Below are 7,984 nucleotides of genomic sequence, written 5' to 3'. Positions count from 1 at the left end.
AAATAGCAATTCATACTTCTCCGTTGTGGTGTTTGCGTAAGTAAGATGCGATCCTACTAGATACCTATGGTCACCACGTAAAACATGCAACAACAATTAGAGGACGTCTAACTTGTTTTTGCAGGGTATGCTTGTGATGTGATATGGCCAACGATGTGATGTGATATATTGGATGTATGAGATGATCATGTTGTAATAGTTAATATCGACTTGCACGTCGATGGTACGGCAATCGGCAGGAGCCATAGGGTTGTCTTTAAACTAACATTTGTGCTTGCAGATGCGTTTACTATATTGCTAGGACGTAGCTTTAGTAGTAATAGCATGAGTAGCACGACAACCCCGATGGCGACACGTGGATGGAGATCATGATGATGGAGATCATGGTGTGACGCCGGTGACAAGAAGATCGTGCCGGTGCTTTGGTGATGGAGATCAAGAAGCACATGATGATGGCCATATCATGTCACTTATGAATTGCATGTGATGTTAATCCTTTATGCACCTTATCTTGCTTAGAACGACGGTAGCATTATGAGGTGATCTCTCACTAAAATTTCAAGACGAAATTGTGTTCTCCCCGATTGTGCACCGTTGCGACAGTTCTTCGTTTCGAGACACCACATGATGATCGGGTGTGATAGACTCAATGTTCACATACAACGGGTGAAAACAGTTGCACACACGGAACACTCGGGTTAAGCTTGACGAGCCTAGCATGTGCAGACATGGCCTCGGAACACATGAGACCGAAAGGTCGAGCATGAATCGTATAGTTGATATGATTAGCATAGAGATGCTTACCACTAAAACTATTCTCGACTCACGTGATGATCGGACTTGAGATAGTGGATTTGGATCATGTACCACTCAAATGACTAGAGATATGTACTTTTTGAGTGGGATTTCTTAAGTAATATGATTAATTGAACTAATTGTCATGAACATAGTCTAATGGTCTTTGCGAATTACGATGTAGCTTGCGCTATTGCTCTACTGTTTTTAATATGTTCCTAGAGAAAATTTAGTTGAAAGTTGATAGTAGCAAACTTTGCGGACTCGGTCTGTAAAACTAAGGATTGTCCTCGTTGCTGCGCAAGAGGCTTATGTCCTTAATGCACCACTCAGTGTGTTGCACCTCGAGCGTCGTCTATGGATGTTGTGAACATCCGACATACACGTTTCTGATGACTACGCGATAGTTCGATGCAAAATACTTAATGGCTTAGAAGCGTGGCGCCGAAGACGTTTTGAAACGTCACGGAACATGAGTGATGTTCTAAAGAGATGAAATTGTGATTTCATGCTTGTGCCCTTGTTAAGAGGTATGAGACCTCCGACAAGATTCTTTGTCCATGAAGTAAAGGAGAAAAACTCAATCGTTGAGCGTGTGCTCAGATTGTCTGAGTACGACAATCGCTTGAACCAAGTGGGAGTTAATCTTCCAGATGAGATAGTGATGGTTCTCCAAAGTCACTGTCACCAAGGTGTGAGAGCTTCTTGATGAACTATAACATATCAAGGATAGATAAAATGATCCTTGAGAGATTCATGATGTATGACACTACGAAAGTAGAAATCAAGAAGGAGCATCAATGGTTGATGGTCAGTAAAACCACTAAGTTTCATGAAAGGCAAGGGCTAGAAGGGATACTTCGTGAAACAGCAAAATAGTTGCTGCACTAATGAAGAGACCCAAGTCTAAACCCAAACCTGAGACTAAGTGCTTCTGTTATGAGGGGAATGGTCACTGAGGCTGAGCTACCCTAGATGCTTGGTAGATAAGTAGGCTGGCAAAGTCGAAAGTAGTATATTTGATATACATGATGTTGATGTGTGCTTTACTAGTAATCCTAGTAGCGCGAGGGTATTGGATACCGGTTCAGTTGCTAAGTGATTGGTAACACGAAATGAAAGCTACAGAATAAACGGAGACTAGCTAAAGGCGAGGTGACGATACGTGTTGGAAGTGTTTCCAAGGTTGATATGATCAAAGGTCGCACGTTCCCTATGTCATCAGCATTGGTGGTGAAACGCAAATAATTGTTATTTGGTGTTTGCGTTTAGCATGAACATGATTGTATCGTGTTTGTTGCAATACGATTATTCATTTAAAAGAATAATAGTTATTCTATTTGCTTGAATAATTACCCTCAATGGTTTATTGAATCTCGATCGTAGTGTTACACATGTTCATAATATTAGTGCCAAAAGATAAAAAGTAATAATGATAGTACCACTTAGTTGTGGCACTGCCACTTGAGTCATCTTGGTGTAAAATGCATGAAGAAGCTCCATGCTGATGGATCGTTTGGACTCACTTGATTTTGAATCACTTGAGACATGCAAAACATGCCACATGAAACAAGTAGAGTAACTTGTTGGGAGTAATGCATTTTTGATGTGTGCAGTCCAATAAGTGCTAAGGCACGCAGTGGATATCATTAAGTTCTTACTTCACTAACGATTTGAGTAGATACATGAGTATTTACTTGATGAATCACAAGTCTGAAATGTTGAAAAGTTCAAAGCTGTTTTACAGTGAAGATCGTCATGACAAGAGGATAAACAGTCTACGATATGATCATAGAGATGAATATCTGAGTTACAAGTTTTGGTACGCAGTTAAGACAATGTGGAAATTGTTACGCCGTTCATGCCACCTGGAACACCATAGTGTGATGATGTGTCTGAACGTCTTAGCCACGCCCTATTTGATATGGTGCATACTATGATGTCTCTTATCGAATTACCACTATCGTTTATGGGTTATGCATTAGAGACAACCGCATTCACTTTAAATAGGGCACCACGTATTTCCGTTGAGATGACACAGTATAGACTAAGGTTTAGAGAAATCTAAGTTGTCGTTTCTTGAAAGTTTGGACCTGCGATGCTTATGTGAAAAAGTTTCAGTCTGATAAGCTCGAACCCAAAGCGGATAAATGCATCTTCATAAGATATCCAAAACAGTTGGAGACATCTCCTATCTCAGATTCGGAAGCAAAGTGTTTGTTTCTAGAAACGGGTTCTTTCTTGAGGAAAGGTTTGTCTCGAAAAAATTGAGTGGGAGGGTGATAGAACTTGATGAGGTTACTGAACCATCACTTCGACTAGTGTGTAGCAGGGCACAGGAAGTTGTTCCTGTGGCGCCTACACCAATTGAAGTGGAAGCTGATGATGGTGATCATTGAGCTTCGGATCAAGTGACTACAAACCTCGTAGGTCGACAAGGTCGCGTACTACTACAGAGTGGTATGATAACCCTGTCTTGGAGGTCATGTTGTTGAACAATAATGAACCTACGAGTTGTGGAGAAGCGATGGTGGGCCCGGATTCCGACAAATGGCTGGAGGCCATGAAATCCGAGAGAGGATCCATGTATGAAAACAAAGTGTAGACTTTGGAAGAACTACTTGATGGTCGTAGGACTATTGAGTAAAGATGGATCTTTAAAAGGAAGACAGACGACGATGGTGATAAGTCACTATTAAGAAAAGCTCGACTTGTCGCAAAGATGTTTCCGACATGATCAAACAGTTGACTATGGTGAGACTTTCTCACTCGTAGCGATGCTAAAATTCTATTAGAATTATGGTAGTAGTTGTTGCATTATTTTTGAAATATTGCACATAGGATGTCAAAACATTGTTTCCTCGACGGTTTCCTTGAGCAAACATTGTATGTGATACAACCAGAAGGTTTTGTCGATCCTAAAGATACTAACAAGTATGCACGCTCCAGCGATCCTTCAATGGACTGGTGCAAGCATCTCGGAGTTGGAATATACACTTTGATGAGATGATCAAAGATTTTGGGTTTGTACAAGGTTTATGAGAAACTTGTATTTCCAAAGAAGTGAGTGGGAGCACTATAGAATTTCTGATAAGTATATGTGGTTGACATATTGTTGATCAGAAATAATGTAGAATTTCTATGAAGCATAAAAGGTTGTTTGAAAGGAGTTTTTCAAAGGAATACCTGGATTGAGCTACTTGAACGTTGAGCATCAAGATCTATGGAGATAGATCAAAACGCTTAATAGAAGTTTCAACAAGATGCATGCCTTGACAAGTTTTTGAAGGAATTCGAAATAGATCAGCAAAGAAGGAGTTCTTGACTGTGTTGTAAGGTGTGAATTTGAGTAAGACTCAAAACCCGACCACGGCAGAATAAAGAGAATAGACTCGTCTTCTATGCCTTAGCCGTAGACTCTAAAGTATGCCATGCTGAGTACCGCACCTGATGTGTGCCTTGCAGCAAGTCTGTTAAGAGGTACACAAAGTGATCCAGGATTGAATCACTGATCAGCGGTCAAAGTTATCCTTAGTAACTAAATAGACTAAGGATTTTTTTTCTCGATTATGGAGGTGGTTAAAGAGTTCGTCGTAAAGGGTTACGTCGATGCAAGCTTTGACACTAATCCGAATAACTATGAGTAGTGAAACGGATTCGTATAGTAGAGTAGATATTTGGAGCATTTCCGAATAGCACGTAGTAGCAGCATCTATAAGATGACATAAAGATTTGTAAAGAACGCACGGATCTGAAAGTTTCAGAACAGTTGACTAAAACCTCTCTCATGAGCAAGACCTGATCAGACCCCAGAACTATATGGGTGTTGGATTCGTTGAAATCACATGGTGATGTGAACTAGATTATTGACTCTAGTGCAAGCGGGAGACTATTGGAAATATGCCCTAGAGGCAATAATAATTAGTTATTATTATATTTCTTTGTTCACGATAATCGTTTATTATCTATGCTATAATTGTATTGATTGGAAACACAATACTTGTGTGGATACATAGACAAAACACTGTCCCTAGTAAGCCTCTAGTTGACTAGCTCGTTGATCAAAGATGGTCAAGGTTTCCTGGCCATAGGAAAGTGTTGTTACTTGATAACGGGATCACATCATTAGGTGAATCATGTGATGGACTAGACCCAAACTAATAGACGTAGCATGTTGATCGTGTCATTTTGTTGCTACTGTTTTCTGCGTGTCAAGTACTCGTTCCTATGACCATGAGATCATATAACTCACTGACACCGGAGGAATGCTTTGTGTGTATCAAACGTCGCAACGTAAATGGGTGACAATAAAGATGCTCTACAGGTATCTCCGAAGGTGTTCGTTGAGTTAGTATGGATCAAGACTGGGATTTGTCACTCCGTATGACGGAGAGGTATCTCGGGGCCCACTCGGTAATACAACATCACACACAAGCCTTGCAAGCAATGTGACTTAGTGTAAGTTGCGGGATCTTGTATTACGGAACGAGTAAAGAGACTTTCCGGTAAACGAGATTGAAATAGGTATGCGGATACTGACGATCGAATCTCACGCAAGTAACATACCGAAGGACAAAGGGAATGACATACGGGATTATATGAATCCTTGGCACTGAGGTTCAAACGATAAGATCTTCGTAGAATATGTGGGATCCAATATGGGCATCCAGGTCCCGCTATTGGATATTGACCGAGGAGTCACTCGGGTCATGTCTTCATAGTTCTCGAACCCGCAGGGTCTGCACACTTAAGGTTCGACATTGTTTTATGCGTATTTGAGTTATATGGTTGGTTACCAAATGTTGTTCGGAGTTCCAGATGAGATCACGGACGTCACGAGGGTTTCCGGTATGGTCCGGAAACGAAGATTGATATATAGGATGACCTCATTTGATTACCGGAAGGTTTTCGGAGTTACCGGGGATGACGAATGGGTTCCGGGTGTTCACCGGGGGGGGGGGGGGAACCCACCCCGGGGAAGCCCATAGGCCTCGGGGGTGGCGCACCAGCCCTTGGTGGGCTGGTGGGACAGCCCAAGAAGGCCCTATGGGCCATAGATAGAAAATCAAAGAGAAAAGAAAAAAAAAGGAGGTGGGAAAGGAGAGAAGGACTCCACCTTCCAATCCTAGTTAGACTAGGATTGGAGGAGGACTCCTCCTCCCTTGGTGGCGCAGCCCTTGGGGATCCTTGAGCCTCAAGGCAAGCCTCCCCTCCCCTCCTCCTATATATATGGAGCTATTAGGGATGATTTGAGATAACTTTTGCCACGGCAGCCCGACCACATACCTCCACGGTTTTACCTCTAGATCGCGTTTCTGCGGAGCTCGGGCGGAGCCCTGCTATGATTAGATCACCACCAACCTCCGGAGCACCGTCACGCTGCTGGAGAACTCATCTACCTCTCCATCTCTCTTGCTCGATCAAGGAGGCCGTGATCATCGTCGAGCTGTACGTGTGCTGAACGCGGAGGTGCCGTCCGTTCGGCACTAGATCGTGGGACGGATCGTGGGACGGTTCGTGGGACGGTTCGCAGGGCGGATCGAGGGACGTGAGGACGTTCCACTACATCAACCGCGTTTCTTAACGCTTCTGCTGTGCGATCTACAAGGGTACGTAGATCGGAAATCCCCTCTCATAGATGGACATCACCATGATAGGTCTTCGTGCGCGTAGGAAAATTTTTGTTTCCCATGCGACGTTCCCCAACAGGTGCGGCGTGGCCTCATGGAGCCGCCGGTGGTCTCAATTTGGCCGAAAACGGCCGGAGCCGCCGCAGCCCTCGTTGGCCGCACTCAGTTAGAGCTTCCTCCTCCGCGGTGTGCTGCATTCCCTGCGCTCGACCAAGCCTCTCCCCGGATGCGGTGCTCAACGGCGAGCCCTTAGGGCCCCTCACCGACCAGAGAAGCTCGCCGGAGCAGCGGCTCCCCTCGCCGGTCGCGCCCTGCCGGCCTCCTCTACTTCTCCCGTCGGGAGAAGGAAGATGGAGATGGGAGAGAGAAAGGTCAGCCGGGGGCCCCGTCTTTTAGAAGACCTTCATGACAGCGCACCACCTCCGTGAGTAAATAATGTTGGGGAACATTGCATGGGAAACAAAAAATTTCCTACGGACACGAAGACCTATCATGGTGATGTCCATCTACGAGAGGAGATTTGGATCTACGTGCCCTTGTAGATAGCACAGCAGGAAGCGTTAAGAAACACGGTTGATGTACTGGAACATCTTCACGTCCCTCGATCCGCCCCACGAACCGTCCCGCGATCCGTCCCACGATCCATTCCGATCTAGTGCCGAACGGACGGCACCTCCGCGTTCAGCACACGTACAACTCGACGATGATCTAAGACTTCTTGATCCAGCAAGCAAGACGGAGAATTAGATGAGTTCTTCGGTAGCGTGAGGGCGCTTCGGTGGTGGCGATGATCTACTCCTGTAGGGCTCCGCCCGAGCTTTGCAGAAATCGGATCTAGAGGTAGAACTATGTGGTTTAGGGTTGTGTTGCATGTGGCAAAAGTTGTCTCAAAAGCCCTAAACTTCTAGTATATATAGGAGGAGGGGAGAGGCAGCCCTAGGCAGACTTGGCGCACCAAGGAGTCCTCCTTGGGTCGCTCGAAGTGGGAGAGAGGGAGGAGTCCTTCTCCAATCCCACTTGGATTAGGACTCCTTCCTTATTTTCCCACCGCTTTTAGATTTTTCACTTTTTCCTCATGGGCTTTCCTTGGATGACTTTGTCAGCCCACTATACCTTATTGTACATCCAAAAAACCCACGTGGACCCCTTGGGGCGTGGTGGGCCCACCCAGTGGGCCCCCGGAACCCATTCGTCACTCCCGGTACACTGCCGGCAATGCCCGAAAACTTTTCGGAATCCAAACACCAAATTCCAATATATCAATCTTCGTTTCCGGACCATTCTGGAAACCCTCGTGACGTCCGTGATCTCATCCGGGACTCCGAACAACCTTCGGTCACCAACACATATAACTCAACTATACTAAAACACTATCGAACCTTAAGTGTGCAGACCCTGCGGGTTCGAGAACTATGTAGACATGACCCGAGACACTCCTCGTTCAATATCCAATAGCGGTCCCTGGATTCCCATATTGGATCCTAGATATTCTACGAAGATCTTATCGATTGAACCTCTGTGCCAAGGATTCATATAATCCCGTATAACATTCCCTTTGT

Source organism: Hordeum vulgare, chromosome 7H (assembly GCF_904849725.1).
Source record: "Hordeum vulgare subsp. vulgare chromosome 7H, MorexV3_pseudomolecules_assembly, whole genome shotgun sequence".
In the NCBI taxonomy this organism is placed as follows: domain Eukaryota; kingdom Viridiplantae; phylum Streptophyta; class Magnoliopsida; order Poales; family Poaceae; genus Hordeum; species Hordeum vulgare.
The sequence above is the reverse complement of the archived record's forward strand: the minus strand, read 5'-3'. Positions refer to the sequence as shown.